Below are 17,762 nucleotides of genomic sequence, written 5' to 3' on the forward strand. Positions count from 1 at the left end.
TTAAGTAGTGCAACTGTAATGTCAGGAGACTTTATAGTGATGCTTTAACAATGTCAAATGATGTAATAATAATCTCAAGACCAGCTGTAAAGTTATGCAATTGTAATGTCAGGATACTTTATAGTGATGCTTTAACAATGTCAAGTGATGCCATAATAATGCCAAGGTCAGCTGTTAAGTAGTGCAACAGTAATGTCAGGAGACTGTATAGTGATGCTTTAAAAAAAGGTCAATGGAAAGTGAGTAAAGTATTTTATATAAATGAACTATAGTTTAAGATGCCTATGTAAGATATTGAACATATGTTGCACAAATATAATGATATAGCATATCAATTTTACATGAAACTATTTATAGTAAATGAAAAATGTGCATATATAGTAATTTATAGATTAGCAATAGATATAGTAGTTCTCACAGAAGACAATATAAAGCAGTTAAGAACATTTCTTGATAACTATTACTGTTCTGTCAGAAAAATCTGACAATAATTTAGCCTCAAACTGCTGTAGCAAACCAGTTTAATACCCCCTTTCTGTTATAGTCTTTGTGATACAACATGAACTTAAGATTCTTCAACTAAATTTTTATGTTAATTCTATGCTCTGGGTTCATAGTTTAGATCAAAATTCCATCTCAGAGCCGATTTGGCCTTTTTAGAAAATTTGGACCATATCTCATTGTCCCGACAACTGGAGAGCATTCTGGGAAGTGGGGGCGGGGAGGGGTTAATATTTTGATTAAGACCATGAGGTGTGATAGAAATATTCAAGCAATGTGTATCACATGATAGGAATTATTTTGATTGACAAAAACGTTAATTAGGATTTTTATGGTACTTCTCCAGTGACTTGTATTTTAATTTTTATTGTTGGAGTCACATGTTCTAGAAAGGAAAATATTGAGAAAGATTTATGCAAATTTTGCTTTTTCCCTTTAGAAACTAGTCTTTTTATTTGAGAAGTTGTATCTTTAAAACTGTTTAGGGAATGGAATTTATAGCCAGTAGGTCTATTTGATATGCCATACATAATTAAAAGATTGCCAGAATATCTTATTACTATCGTATTCTCTCTAGGTTAATGTATCCAGAATCAAAGAGGTAGCGAATCCAATCCCAGGGTGAGGAAAAAGTTGTCTATGACAATCTGAAAGAACACAATTGAACCCACCTTTGATTTATGTAGGGAAGTTGTCAGTTATATGCAGAGAACATAATGGAAATTCCATTGAGGTAATAACCTATAGTAACGTTTTCAGTTACAGTCATTGTCTTGTTATGTTATAAAGAACCCAATTATTGCTCTGATTGGCCTAACTTTCAGCATTAGAAAACCAATATTGATGCTTACATTTCTTCACTTAAAACAGAATTTGGACACAAATTTTCTAATATGATTGGCCTAACATGAGGCATTAGAAGCCAATAGGATTTTCTGACAATATTCATAGGTGTGATGTGGCCTAATGCCACACAAACAGATGTAACTACTATGCAGGTATGGCCACAATCATACAGTGATCAGTGTGTGGGCGGAAGGTATCAATATCTGTTGTATCAAGTGAATAGTAATGCTGTATTTTCTCAATGAAAATGTGTGGGATCACAATGGAGAGAGGAATTACTACTTGTTGATGTGTGATTGGTTTAAAACTGCTGTTGTAAATATGAATATATGTTACAATCATTCTTACAGTCTGTCTCATATAATAGCTGTCTGTTTAAAATATAATCTCTTAAAGACATGAATGGATAAAAGCTTGAAAAAATCAATTGGATAGGCTGAGAGAACTAATACTTTAGCTGAAATCTTGACATTTCAGGCTTATGATGTTAGAAAATCATCCAAATGCCAGTACATTCATTCATGAATGTCATGGTATTTTGTAATAGGAATGATTCTGTAATGAATAATAGCATATTTTGCAAGAACTGGTAATTCTATGAAAAAGATTAGGAAAGTGACTACTTTCAGTGCAAGTAAATAAAACTCCTATCTTATTATTTTGTGTTCAGATACAGATGGCTTCGGAATTTCTTTTATGATTTTTAGATTTTAGTTTAGTGATGTTGGATTTGTAATAAAAGGATTCTGGTAAGATGTTAGTTTCTGTACTTTGAAACTCAGGTTAAAGTAGATCTTGTTTCAGTTCATCTTGTAATAGTATCATCATTCTACTTACTTATCATATCCTTTTGTTACTCACATAACTATAACATATTGTATATCACTTTATGGTCTTACAGTACTTGCAGGTATTTTATTACATAAGAGGTTCCAATGTGTTAGGAAAGTATATACTGGTGTATAGCACAAACTGAATGTGAAATGTATTTGTGGAGTCATGTGATACTGTATTTTGTTGCAATTTATCCTGTTGAGAGGGTGAATATCTTTCTTAGTGTCAGTTAGATATCATGCGTATTTCATGTACACCATCCTGTAGCATTTTTGTGCATTTTATCTGAAGCAGTGTCTCTTGCTATGTTTTATCTAGTTTCTTTGCATGATTTACTGCTGTTTGTAGCACCATTTCTTACTGATGTTATGTCAGTGACGGGCAGTTTATAATATTTTTACTTTATGGTGACAGTATATGACAAGACATGTACTTCAGTGCTAGTATATAGTTTGGCTGATATGACAAGACCTGCTCTTCAGTGATGGTATATTATAAGTTTGGCTGATATGACAAGACATGCTCTTCATGATGGTCTATATGTTTTCCTGATATGACAAGACATGTTCTTCAGTGATGGTATATAGTTTTCCTGATATAAAACATGTATGTTATGTGCATGTTTTTGCTTACACATGTCTTCTGATGGTATATTATAGTTTGGCGTATGAATGTAGTATTATAGTTTTGCGTGATATGACAAGACATGTCTTCAGTGATGGTATATTATAAGTTTTGGCTGATATGACAAGACCTGCTCTTCAGTGATGGTATATTATAAGTTTGGCTGATATGACAAGACATGCTCTTCAGTGATGGTCTATAGTTTTCCTGATATGACAAGACATGTTCTTCAGTGATGGTATATAGTTTTCCTGATATGACAAGACATGTTCTTCAGTGATGGTATATAGTTTGGCTGATATGGTATATAGTTTGCGTGATATGACAAGACATGCTCTTCAGTGATGGTATATTATAAGTTTGGCTGATATGACAAGACATGCTCTTCAGTGATGGTATATAGTTTTCCTGATATGACAAGACATGTTCTTCAGTGATCGTATATAGTTTGGCTGATATGGTATATAGTTTGCGTGATATGACAACACATGCTCTTCAGGGATGGTATATAGTTTGCGTGATATGACAATACATGCTCTTCATTGATGGTATATAGTTTGCGTGATATGACAATACATGCTCTTCAGTGATGGTGTATAGTTTTCTTGATATGACAAGACATGTATTTCTGTGATGCGTTATTGTTTTCCAGGGGCCCTCCTAAGTGTGGGCTTTTTTTAACATACTTATTTCATAAGATACAAGGTGTATCATTTTAAAAAGGTGTCACTAGTTCAATTTTATGATAGATACACTGTTGTTTTGTTCGACTCAGATTCTAAGAATAATTAAAAATGATGTTTAGTGGCGGTGCAGGTATTTCATTGGTGGTTTACCTTTGCCTGACATGACCGGCAGGTATTTCATTGATGGTTTACCTTTGCCTGATATGTCAGGGTAAGTATTTCATTGATGGTTTACCTTTGCCTGACATGATGGGCAGGTATTTCATTGATGGTTTACCTTTGCCTGATATGATGGGCAGGTATTTCAGTGGTGGTTTACCTTTGCCTGATATGATGGGCAGGTATTTCATTGATGGTTTACCTTTGCCTGATATGATGGGCAGGTATTTCAGTGGTGGTTTACCTTTGCCTGATATGATGGGCAGGTATTTCAGTGGTGGTTTACCTTTGCCTGATATGATGGGCAGGTATTTCAGTGGTGGTTTATCTTTGCCTGATATGATGGGCAGGTATTTCAGTGGTGGTTTACCTTTGCCTGATATGACCAGCAGGTATTTCAGTGGTGGTTTACCTTTGCCTGATATGACGGGCAGGTATTTCAGTGGTGGTTTACCTTTGCCTGATATGACGGGCAGGTATTTCATTGGTGGTTTACCTTTGCCTGATATGACGGGCAGGTATTTCATTGGTGGTTTACCTTCGTCTGATATGACGGGCAGGTATTTCAGTGGTGGTTTACCTTTGCCTGATATGACCGGCAGGTATTTCAGTGGTGGTTTACCTTTGCCTGATATGATGGGCAGGTATTTCAGTGGTGGTTTACCTTTGCCTGATATGACCGGCAGGTATTTCATTGGTGGTTTACCTTCGTCTGATATGACCGGCAGGTATTTCATTGGTGGTTTACCTTCGTCTGATATGACAGGCAGGTATTTCATTGGTGGTTAACCTTTGCCTGATATGACGGGTAGGTATTTCATTGGTGGTTAACCTTTGCCTGATATCACGGGCAGGAATTCATTGGTGGTTAACCATCGTCTGATATGAGGGGCAGGTATTTCATTGGTGGTTAACCTTCGCCTGATATGACGGGCAGATATTTCATTGGTGGTTAACCTTCGCCTGATATGACGGGCAAGTATTTCATTGGTGGTTAACCTTTGCCTGATATGACGGGCAGGTATTTCATTGGTGGTAAAACTTGGCCTGATATGACAGGGTAGGTATTTCAGTGGTGGTTAACCTTTGCCTGATATGACGGGCAGGTATTTCAGTGGTGGTTTACTTTTGCCTGATGCGACGGAGCATGCATTTAAGTGGTGGTTTATTTTTGCCTGATACGACTACTTTACTATTAAAAGCATTGCTGGTAAAAAAGTGAATTTTTAAAACATGCTGAAATTGTAACAAAACCAGTTTGATGATCATCTCCTGTGCTCAGTATGTGAAACTGTGCTAAAGGAAATCTGGCTAACAGTTAGCAGGGAGAACTAAAGACAATATAAGACTGTTTGTTTCCTTATAATCAGTCATGTTAGTCTTGCACAGATATGTAATGGATATAGTCTACCATCAGTCCTAAGGCTATCTAAGTTATTTAAATATTTATGTAAAGAGGACATGTATATATCTAGAACAATATTTAGGTACATACAGGTAATTGTAGGTATTGTCTTCATAACAAAATTATGTAAGTTGTATAAAGTTACGGAGGATGAAACAACACTAATTATCTCACACCTGTGTCCAATGGATGGCATGTTTCTTTATATTTTAAATATATATTTTTGATGGGCAATATCTCTAGGAGCCTCAGTTGTAATGGCCATTCATATGTCTAACATGTAATAAGTAACATTTATGTTCGCTGTATTCTTTTCAATTGAAAATGATGATGTTCATTTTGTATGAACAGCAAAAGGAAAAGCACCAAAGTTACGACAACGCTGCTTAGTGATAACAGGCAGCTGTTTTGTCAACATCCTTGTATGGTCCGGAAGAACGTTCATTAGACGACGTTCCAGTTGTTCTGTCTGGTGAACAGAATGGCCGGGAAGCTGATTTTAATGCTGAATGCAACAAAATGTGCGCAGTTTATAATATAATCTTGTTTACAGATGGAAAGGAAATATAATATAAATTTAAGAAAAGAATTATTTTAATGCGAAATGAACTACAAAATAGGATTGGCAAATTAAATGGATTTTCCGATCCTGTTCTGTCATTCATTTGACATGAACACCAAACAAAATTCTCATTTCTTAAATTGTTATATCCTTTCTTCGCCCGTAACATAATAAAATGTATTAGCATCTGATGGCCCTTTCACACTTCCGTAGAATCAATATTTATTACACAAAATTCATTTTGAAACTATTTTGGAAATGTCTAGGTCTACAGCTCTCAAATACGGAAATACCTAACATCCGAGGCATATACTGACACTTTTAGACAACATCAGAAATAGTTCCAAAAATTCTCCATTACAGACCCCTGTGGGATTTTTTTTTTGTACGTGAAAAGCTGACATGTCATTCTAAAGCCCAGGTATTTTCAGATTGTTAGAAAATGCTGAAAATTGGCTCCCCCATTAACAAAAAAAAAAAAAAAAAAAAAAAAAAAAGGTGTCCACATGCATACATTTAGATGGGGTGCCCCCTGCATGTGACCCCTGACTATAGACCAATGCAAATGCGACTTTCATTTTCAAGTTTAGCCTGTTTAATATCATTGTCTTCATTGTCTTTACATCCGGAAAAAGCTGAAGGTCGTCTGATGTCACTTTCTGAGCGAATTTCATCTTAAGGAGCATTATTATACAAAATTTGAAATAGCTTCAGGAGTAATCTTCTGTGAACAAAACATGTAGCTATTACTCTCACAACACTATTGTTCTGTTTGTAGAATGTGCATTGCCAGAGTGTATTGTGCAGACTCCAGGTGTACACAGCTCATGAGGTAAGTTTTACATGTATATTCACACATATTTGTATGTTTATGCCCCTACCATTGTTAATAGCAAAAGCTTGTAGTGTTTTTCCTGTATGTGTTTATGTGTGTTGGTACAATTGAATCAGATTTTTTTTTCACATCTGAACTTTTTTTATTTGCATGGTGGGATTTCAAAAGAACATGGCACTTATGATCACTATAACAGAATGATTTGACTAAATGTGTACTTTACCAAGGCAAAAATACCGCATAATTGGACAAATGTCTTTTGCAAAACTCTACCAATATTTCAAAGGTCATGGTCACTTCTAAGTCTGTAGCATCTGTTGTTATTGATAGATATATTTTTAAATTTGCATAAGTATTGACATTAAGGTAGTTCTGCATGTTTAATAAAACAGAAGTCATGATTTAATATCATCTACCCAGGCATGGACAAGTTGTTTTTTTTCCATATGTGAAAATGGCATCAAATCAGGGGTTGAATTTCCCATAGTCTCCTATTATGAAAACATGCTTCAGATCCAGATCTTTTAAAGTCAGTCTAGCAAAAAAATCAAGCACAGAACCCTTCCTGGCTGAAGTTCTTTTAAATATACATGTAATGATGTTTTGGAAAATCAGGAGATAAATCAAATTTTTAAGTATCAAGTTAAGCAGTGTACTACCTTAAGGCCAGCTCATATGTCATGTTAAAAGATTTAATGTAGGTGGCACTTTACCACCTCATTTTTAGACCACCTGAGCACAAAGTGAGCCATTCTGATCACTGACCGTCCATCATTCGTCCACATTTATCTTCATACAACATCTTGGGAACCATTCGGTGAAAGTCAAGGAAACTTGGCCTGGATATTCCTTGTATGTTCCTCTACCAAAGTTATTGAAATATTTCCACTCCATGCAGAATTCTGGTTTTCATGGCAACCAAAGGGAAGAACTTAACAATCTTCTACTCCAAAACTGCAAGGCCCAGGGCTTTAGGTATTTGGTATGTAGCACTGTCTAGTGGTCCTCTACCAAATTTATTCAAATCATGCCCCTTAGGTCAAAATTGGCCTGCCCTGGGGTTCACTTGTTTTCCATAGACTTACATTGGAAAGCCTTTAAAAAATCTTCTTGTTTAAAACCTCGAGCGATGGAGCTTAGATATTTGGCATGTAGCATTATTCAGAGGTATTCTGCCAAGATATCATGAACCCATCCGAGTCGGACGAGCGATACAGGACCATCATGACTAACTTGTTATTATTCTGTATGGCACTTTATATAATTATGTATAGATTTGTGTTAACTACATGCATACTTATCAACACAAATGCTAGAAGCTATCAACTTACACATGAATATGCATTTTCAGCATTGCATTTAATTAAGAAATGAAATGATTTTTTTTGGTGTTAAAGCGAAATGAACAACAGAATAGGATCGGCAAATCCATGAATCGCGCTAGTGATTCATGTTTAATTTGCCGATCCTATTCTGTCATTCATTTCGCATGAACACCGAAAAAATAGTTTCATTTCTTATATTTATATTATATTTCCTTTCCATTTGTAAACTGTATGATGGTATGAATTGCATATAATTTGTAGCATTTAACATTAAAATTAGCTTCCCGGTCATTCTGTTCACCTGACGGAACAACTGCGATGTCGACTAAGGAACATTCTCCCTCACTATACGCGGACGTCATCAAAACAGCAGTCAGTTATCACTAAGCACCTATGACGTAACTTTTGCACCTTTCATTTTGCTGTTCATACGAAATGAACGTCAAAAGTTTCAATGGAAAAGAATAGGGCAAATGTAAATATTTATAGGTTATATATAGGCCTCCCAGAGTGGCAGAGTAGTAAAGGTTGTTGATTTAATTGAATCACTTGCCTACGACTCCCAAGTATGTGTTCAAAAACTCACATGAGGTGTAGAATTCTTTCATGTGAGGTAGCCAACCAGCAGGCTTATGGCAGGTCAGTGGTTCTACCAAGGTGCCCGCCTGTAATGAAATGATGCATGGAAGGGCAACCAGGGGTCTTTTTCCACCAGCAAAAGCTGGAAAGTTGTCATATGACCTGATATTGTGTCAGTGGGACATTCAACCCAACAGAAAAAGAAAAATCTGGCATTACAGGTAAAGTTTTATGACACTCCAATCATGATATTATTAATAGTTACGATTGTCATCTCTTGGTACTAATAGATTGAACAGTGACTCCTTAACTCCTTAGGTTAGTACCAAAGATGGAAAACTGGAACACTTTGGTCATTCATTCAGGTAACTTGAATGTACACATGTGAATGCCATACTTTGAGAATTTCTTAAAATTCAGGATACCATAGATATTTTCCGCTAAATGCTCATAATCAGATTTTAGGATCAACGTCTGTCCACAATTTCTTGTTAAGATCATTTCGTACATACTTGAATGCTCCCTGGGTAGTCCGCTAGTCCTCGTTCAAATTCTTTCATATGTAGGTTATCTTTGCAATGGGTGCAACCATGCAACAAAAGGAAAAACTTCAAAAAATCTTGGAAAACCCTGGCCTATTTAAAAATAATTGTATAACAATATTCCTTGGGTGACCTAAGAGAGGCATACAGCTGTCAGCTTCATTCTCTCTAACTTGCTGCATTCCTTGTGGAAATGTTTTAACGACAAGACCGTGCTTGTTTAACGACAAGACCGTGCTGGCGGTGACCTAAATGATTGATACAGATTCTGACAAAAATGGCTACCGCATCATTTTGTGATGTGTCCAGTCAAGTTAACACATGTAAAACAAGAGAAACTATTTGCACTACAATATGACTTGCTTGTTCACCATTTGTTAATTACCTTAATTAAATGTTTCACAAGATCACAGAATGCTGAGCTCAGTCACACAATTTTAATTTATTTATAGTATTAATTGTATAGGAAGGGAATAGGGGAGTGTTTTTCCGAGTAATGGCTGATGTTATATTGTCATGATTTTTTATGCCCCCGAAGGGAGGCATATAGTTTTTGAACCATCTGTCGGTCTGTCAGTCTGTCGGTCTGTCAGTCAGTCCGCAATTTTCATGTCCGGTCCATATCTTTGTCATCGATGGATGGATTTTCAAATAACTTGGCATGAATGTGTACCACAGTAAGACGACGTGTCGCGCGCAAGACCCAGGTCCATAGCTCAAAGGTCAAGGTCACACTTGGACATTAAAGGATAGTGCATTGATTGGCGTGTCCGGTCCATATCTTTGTCATCGATAGATGGATTTTCAAATAACTTGGCATGAATGTGTACCACAGTAAGACGACGTGTCGCGCGCAAGACCCAGGTCCATAGCTCAAAGGTCAAGGTCACACTTGGACATTAAAGGATAGTGCATTGATTGGCGTGTCCGGTCCATATCTTTGTCATCGATAGATGGATTTTCAAATAACTTGGCATGAATGTGTACCACAGTAAGACGACGTGTTGCGCGCAAGACCCAGGTCCGTAGCTCAAAGGTCAAGGTCACACTTAGACATTAAAGGATAGTGCATTGATGGGCGTGTCCGGTCCATATCTTTGTCATAGATGGATGGATTTTCAAATAACTTGGCATGAATGTGTACCACAGTAAGACGACGTGTCACGCGCAAGACCCAGGTCCGTAGCTTAAAGGTCAAGGTCACACTTAGACATTAAAGGATAGTGCATTGATGGGCGTGTCCGGTCCATATCTTTGTCAACCATGGATGGATTTTCAAATAACTTGGCATGAATGTGTACCACAGTAAGACGACGTGTCGCGCGCAAGACCCAGGTCCGAAGCTCAAAGGTCAAGGTCACACTTAGACGTTAAAGGTCATTTTTCATGATAATGCATTAAACATTAAACATTAGACATTAAAGGATAGTGCATTGATGGGCGTGTCCGGTCCATATCTTTGTCATAGATGGATGGATTTTCAAATAACTTGGCATGAATGTGTACCACAGTAAGACGACGTGTCGTGCGCAAGACCCAGGTCCGTAGCTTAAAGGTCAAGGTCACACTTAGATATTAAAGGATAGTGCATTGATGGGCGTGTCCGGTCCATATCTTTGTCAACCATGGATGGATTTTCAAATAACTTGGCATGAATGTGTACCACAGTAAGACGACGTGTCGCACGCAAGACCCAGGTCCGAAGCTCAAAGGTCAAGGTCACACTTAGACGTTAAAGGTCATTTTTCATGATAGTGCATTGATGGGCGTGTCCGGGCCATATCTTTGTCATTCACGCATGGATTTTAAAATAACTACGCATGAATGTGTGGCACAGTAAGACGACGTGTCGCGCGCAAGACCCAGCTCCGTAGGTCAAAGGTCCTAAACTCTAACATCGGCCATAACTACTCATTCAAAGTGCCATCGGGGGCATATGTCATCCTATGGAGACAGCTCTTGTTAGTATTTTGACTTTTTCTTCTGAGTTTGTTGCATCAGTCTACTTGAATTTCAAGACATAGCAGTTGGTTTGCAACTCTTGTGGAGAGTATCATGTTTTCTTGAATGCTTTTGAGTATGTATTTTTTACTAACAAGAATCTAAGGTTATATGGCAGTGAGAGAGGAAGACCCAAGGTGCTGTACTAGCAAGAATCTAAGGTTATATGGCAGTAAGGGAGGAAGACCTAAGGTGCTGTACTAACAAGAATCTAAGGTTATATGGCAGTGAGGGAGGAAGACCCAAGGTGCTGTACTAACAAGAATCTAAGGTTATATGGCAGTGAGGGAGGAAGACCTAAGGTGCTGTACTAACAAGAATCTAAGGTTATATGGCAGTGAGGGAGGAAGACCCAAGGTGCTGTACTAACGAGAATCTAAGGTTATATGGCAGTGAGAGAGGAAGACCCAAGGTGCTCCTCATGGCATTATATATTAAGCAAGGGAAGGGTTGTTGTTAGAACCACCAGCTTCCAATCTATAAAATAGCTTGATTGGTTCCATACATGAAAGAACAGGACATCTCGGTAAGCTGTGAGGTGCCATAGATTTTCAGTGCTTCAAATCACTGTCCAAGAATGGACCTTACATCTATTTTTGTTTGATTTTTCTTGTCTCGATGGACCTTGTTTTACTGCTTGGATTTTTAACATAGGACATTCATTTCACCATCTGTATTATGTTTGTTTAAACCCACTGTAATATTCTTTATTTGAATGGGAGGAACTGGGATGTTGTGTGTTTTTTTATGTTGTATATCTGGCTTCGTTGAATATTTAATTTCTAGTATTTTTCCTCTGCACTCTGAATTGTAACCTTTTAATACTCTCCCACTTGTATTTTATCAGGCTAAAACCAGCCAGTATGGGTCACCGACTTACACCTGGTCTATTTTTACATCAATGGATTTGTTGACCTAAATTACGCTCAGGAATGTTACTGGTATGAAAAGTGTTATCAATGAAAACTCTCAAGTTTGTGTTCCGATAAGCTTGTTCATTGATTAATTTAATTAAATCGAAAAGTGTATAGTGTATTGGGTTTTAATATTGGTAAAAGATTGGTATAGTAGGTAAAGATTAAAGGAATATATATTTGATGGTTAGAAGACAGTGGTTTGATGAAAGTATGATAAATTATAGGAGGTATGTGACATTTTGTTGAAATGTTTGTAGAATGAGGCTGTGGTGTTAAAGCTTTAGGTTTAATGTTTATAAAATTAAGTGAAGTTTGAGAAAGACATGAAATATATTTCATTGATTGACTTGCAAATTCCTCACATACTGTATCACAAGATGTGCCCTTTCTAGGATATTTATTTTAATTGTTTGTTTTTGGTTTAAGGGTTTGAAATATTTCAGTTTAAAGATGTACGTGAACTTGTGTTCCTCAGTGACCTAACTGGGCTGATGGACAAAATGACAGATTTCCTGCCTGAGGATCTAACTAGATCTCTGTTTAGGTGACTTAAGACCACCATAAGAAAATAAAACATTGTGAGATTAAGTTATACTGTAAGTAACTATAGTCTGTTCATTCTAGCAGCAGTAAAATGTGTGCTTTATTTGCCTACAAATATTGACTGTTTGATGTTACATTGGTCTATTTTTGGAGTTGCTTTTAGGCTGCTTCGCACATTTGTTCACAGGTAAAAAAAAAACTCCAAAAGGTTGCTCTTTCTGTATAACATTGTTTTATGATCTGGAATGGGTTTTCTTTTGGTTCTGTAAGGGACGATGATTCACAGTATCTTTCAGGATTGATTAAGCTTTAGGCATTTTCCTGTGGGAATTTCTGCACTAGATAAACTGGAGTCAATACACCAGGCCTGAGATTAGAAATAAATAATAACAAGAAACTGTGATATTTATGCAGGAGTAGAGAAGAATTATCTGTATCCAAATAAGGTATTTTAGCCACTTATCATAATTATCTTCCTTACTGCAAATAATGTTTTATTCTAGAATGACAGTTTTTTCTGGGAAATGCTACTTTCTCTTTCAGATTTGTGACCTGTTAACATGTGGCTACTTGCATCAACTATAGCCATGTTATACATTATGTAGTCGGTGGTGGGAGGGGTGGGGGTCCTGAGTATGTATGTGTAGGCACTTACCCTGTTTTCATAAGTCCGGCTCTGTACCATTGACAGAACTTGAAACTTTGCCAAGAACTATCATAGCATGGTCTGGCAAATTTGATAAAATGTAGTGGACTTGATACATGTATAACCTTAGGAAACTGGGCACATTTTATACACTCTTTCATAGGTATGTTTTTTTTACAACACAGAAGAAGCATATGTCCTTTTTAGCTCAGCTGATTTTTGGGGGAAAAAAATAGATGAAGTATTGTCATCACTTGATTGACATCATTAAGTTTTGTGTTTAGGTCAGCTTTTCTACTAAACTCAAAGCTATTGCTTTAAAACTTGCAACACTTGTTTACCATCAATAGCTGACTCTGTACAGCAAGAAACATAACTCCATCCTGCTTTTTGCAAGAATTATGGCCCCTTTTGGACTAAGAAACTTGCAACACTTGTTCACCATCAAAAGCTGACTGTACAGGTCACAATAGCATAAATAGTATTTCCTATATATTCTATATAAAACTGACATTTTTCACTGAGCTACCAAACATAGCTAAGATCCATTTTAGAGAACAAATCCTTACTTCATTTTAAAGAGTTATGATAAAACTGAAATAAAATAAAGAGAAAAGTAGGTGTCATGAATCTTCTAAGAGAGATTTCTCTTGTCACATTTGATTACTGTAAAATCACATCAAAGTCACACTGCTGTGACCTGGAAGTACTACTAATACTAAAATTGAGTTTCACTTCACAAAATGCAACCTCCTCTCTCAGTTTTTCTACCAAAATTTCAAAAATACACCCACAAGGAAATTTAAACAGAAACCAGCTTTTAAATTTAGACCTCTCTGGCCATGCCAAGTGAAAAATTAGTGTTCAAATACCTGGCAGCCATTACACGACTAGACTAGATGGTTCCCACGCTTGTTCCTTTATCATTAGTTAGGCCTACAGCAAGAAGCATAACTCCATTGTTGTTGTTGTTGTTGTTGTCGTTATTTTTGTCAGTATATGTAAATAAGCCTGTTGCAAATTATATACATGTACATAATGTCATATTTATTTGTTTATAAAGTATTGGAACAAAAAGCCTTACATTTACGTGACAAGAGCTTGTTAGATAACAAGCTCTTGTCACATAAGTACACTGGGACCCCATTATAACGCTGTCGTCGGGGTCCAAGGTTCGAGACCCGCAGATCTAGCGGGGTTAAATTTATAACGTGGGTTGATCGTATCAGCAGTATATGCAATACCCCACCCACCGGTAATGTATTAGGCGTATTTTGGACGCTGTTTTATGTTGATAAGAAATTATAATCGTATAAACGGACATTTATTTACCTTAAATGCTACTGAAAAATACATTAAAAGAATTATAACGCTGTTTCATCTTCTCATTTTGTCGAGATTCTAAAAGAAAGTTGGAATTGTGTATCCCATAAGTAAACATATATAACGCTGTGTGAGGAGTGTGCGGTCGTGAGAATTACATATGCAATGCAATTGCACTGGGGGTTTATGTAACTAAAAGAGAAAAAATGCGGACAGTCTTAAAAAACTTAATTTTGAATACATGAAGAAAATCGATAAATAAGATAGAAAATTGTTAAATCACCGTCGTTAATATACGATATTAAAAAGGGAGAACATTCTGGGTATGGCTTTCAGTGCGTTGAATCTTCGTTAATTCCAGTGAACTGAGCGTGATGATTACGAAAAATGGCTGCATTTTATTACAAAACTGGGCCTGCTGTTTGATTTTTTATTCACTCGAGTCATCATGTCATCCGCTTAATTGGTGCAAACTTAAATGGTTTGATAGTGGACTGACCAATGTTACACACTTGTTATGCAAACAATCTAATTTTGACACAGTACTGATTGCCTAATTGTCACATGTCTACATGTATTCAAATTTTAACAAAGGCGATAGGCAAACAAGTAAGCTAGCAGACAATTATTGATTTTTGTCACAGTTGTCATGGCAAAGGCGTTAAAGTACAAAGTATACAGGTGCATGTAGTTTTAACGCTGGTTATGATCAAATTAAATAACATCCGCGGAGTTGGTTTTTTTCTTTTCTTTTTAGCTCACCTGAGCACGAAGTGCTCAAAGGTGAGCTTTAGTGATCACCCTGTGTCCGGCGTCCGTCGTCCGTCCGTCCGTCCGTCCGTCCGTCGTCAACAATTTGACTGTTAACATTCTAGAGGTCACATTTTTGACCCAATCTTAATGAAACTTGGTCAGAATGTTACCCTCAATAAAATCTTGGACGAGTTCGATATTGGGTCATCTAGGGTCAAAAACTAGGTCATCAGGTCAAATCAAAGGAAAAGCTTGTTAACACTCTAGAGGTCACATTTTTGGCCCGATCTTAATGAAACTTGGTCAGAATGTTACCCTCAATAAAATCTTGGACGAGTTCGATATTAAGTCATCTGGGGTCAAAAACTAGGTCATCAGGTCAAATCAAAGGAAAAGCTTGTTAACACTCTAGAGGTCACAATTTTGGCCCAATCTTAATGAAACTTGGTCAGGATGTTACCCTCAATAAAATCTTGGACGAGTTCGATATTGGGTCATCTGGGGTCAAAAACTAGGTCACCAGGTCAAATCAAAGAAAAAGCTTGTTAACACTCTAGAGGTCACATTTTTGGCCCAATCTTAATGAAACTTGGTCAGAATGTTACCCTTAATAAAATCTTGGACGAGTTCGATATTTGGTTATCTGGGATCATAAACTAGGTCACCAGGTCAAATCAAAGGAAAAGCTTGTTAACACTGTTGAAGCCGCATTTATGACTGTATCTTCATGAAACTTGGTCAGATTGTTAATATTGATGATCTTAAGGTCCAGTTTGAATCTGGGTCATGTAGGATAAAAAACTAGGTCACCAAGCCAAATCAAATGAAAAGCTAGTTTACACTAGAGGCCACATTTATGACCATACCTTAATGAAACTTGGTCAAATCTTGATGATCTATAGCTCAAGTTCAAATCTGGGTTAGGTGGGGTCAAAAACTAGGTCACTAGGTCATATCAAAGGAAAAGCTTGTTAACACTCTAGAGGCCACATTTATGACTATATCTTCATGAAACTTAGTCAGAATGTTAAACTTGATGATCTTTAGGGCAATTTTGAATCTGGGTCATGTCGGGTCAAAAACTAGGTCACCGGTCAAATCAAGGAAAAGCTAATTAACACTGTAGAGGCCACGTTTATGACCAATCTTAATGAAACTTGGTCAGAATGTTAATCTTGATAATCTTTAGGTCAAGTTCAAATCTGGGTCAGATGGAGTCAAAAACTAGGTCACTAGGTCATATCAAAGAAAAGCTTGTTAACACTCTAGAGGCCACATTTTGACTATATCTTCATGAAACTTAGTCAGAATGTTAAACTGATGGTCTTTAGGTCAAGTTCGAACCTGGGTCATGTCGGTCAAAAACTAGGTCACGGGGGTCAAATAAAAGGAATAGTTAGTTAACACTTTAGAGGCCACATTTATGACCATATCTTAATGAAACTTGGTCAGAATGTTAATCTTGATGATCTATAGGTCAAGTTTAAATCTGGGTCAGGTGTGTTAAAAAACTAGGTCACTAGGTCAAATCAAAGGAAAAGCTTGTTAAGACTCTAGAGGCCAGATTTATGACTGTATCTTCATGAAACTTAATCAGAATGTTAATCTTGATGATCTTTAGGTCAAGTTCGAATCTGGGTCATGTGGGGGCAAAAACTAGGTCACCGGGTCAAATCAAAGGAAAAGCTAGTTAACACTTTAGAGGCTACATTTATGACCATATCTTAATGAAACTTGGTCAGAATGTTGATCTTGATGATCTTTAGGTCAATAGGTCAGGTGAGCGATACAGGGCCTTCATGGCCCTCTTGTTTATTTTATCGCCGAAAATTCCGGAGCCAAGAGCCTACCGCATTATAACGAATACCGGGGTATATTGAGAAGCGTTATAACGGGTTTCGAGTGTACTTAGGACTTTGAAGACGAGTAAAGACTTTGATTTCTTGGTAAAAACCAACTTTTCCCACTGTCGCGTTTACACAGTCCATAATATTATAAAGTATGTATTGTTCAGGTTTTCTATATCATGCGAAGTGCGAAAATTACATATACAATGGGAGAAAGAAGATACAAAATCGTTGTTTTGTATGTGTAATATGTTTTAGTAGGAATGGTTGTGTTATAGACTTGATTTTGGAAAGTGGCCATTTTGATATGTTCAATTTATTTTCTAATAAAATTCTCGATACGACGGCCATATATTCCTTTCAATCTCTGTAAGAAGGGAGAAAAAAAAACAACTTCATTTCAACTGACTGATTTTATTATTGGCTAAAATATGTTATTTTTCTGACTTGCATTGAACTAACACCTAGCACAAAGTACGAATATAAATTTACCAAAATAACTATTTATCTTTTCTACATTTATTTTTCACTGAAATACTGAACATTAAATAACAATCTGGAATATAAAATGTAACATGTTTCTATAACAATCAGCTGAGTTTGATTGTAATCAAATTCTCAGAAATGGCTTTCTTAGAACAAAACATAAACATATATGAAAAGAAAATCACATGTGTTCACATCAATAAAAATATCCTTTTCAAAAGACAATAAGACAATTTAGCACACTCAATAAAAACACACCTGGTCCACCAAAACTATATTCAAGAGCCCCTATTTCCAGTTGGGCATCACAATTCTTTTCTACATTAATGTGGTCGCTAGTCATTTAAT

The 17,762-nt window shown here is 36.5% G+C and overlaps 1 long non-coding RNA gene across 4 annotated transcripts in view; it reads left to right on the forward strand.

Annotated features, from left to right (window-relative positions):
- The window catches only part of LOC123564352 (uncharacterized), a 302,958-nt gene that overhangs the window by 199,235 nt on the left and 85,961 nt on the right, over positions 1 to 17,762 (forward strand). For 3 of the 4 annotated variants that reach the window (XR_008369891.1, XR_008369894.1, XR_008369893.1), the window contains 2 exons: positions 1,079 to 1,234; positions 6,396 to 6,449. This is a non-coding gene — a long non-coding RNA (uncharacterized LOC123564352). The remainder of the gene's footprint in view (positions 1 to 1,078; positions 1,235 to 6,395; positions 6,450 to 17,762) is intronic. The other variant, XR_008369892.1, reaches the window with a different exon arrangement.

The sequence above is a fragment of the Mercenaria mercenaria genome, chromosome 2 (assembly GCF_021730395.1).
Source record: "Mercenaria mercenaria strain notata chromosome 2, MADL_Memer_1, whole genome shotgun sequence".
In the NCBI taxonomy this organism is placed as follows: domain Eukaryota; kingdom Metazoa; phylum Mollusca; class Bivalvia; order Venerida; family Veneridae; genus Mercenaria; species Mercenaria mercenaria.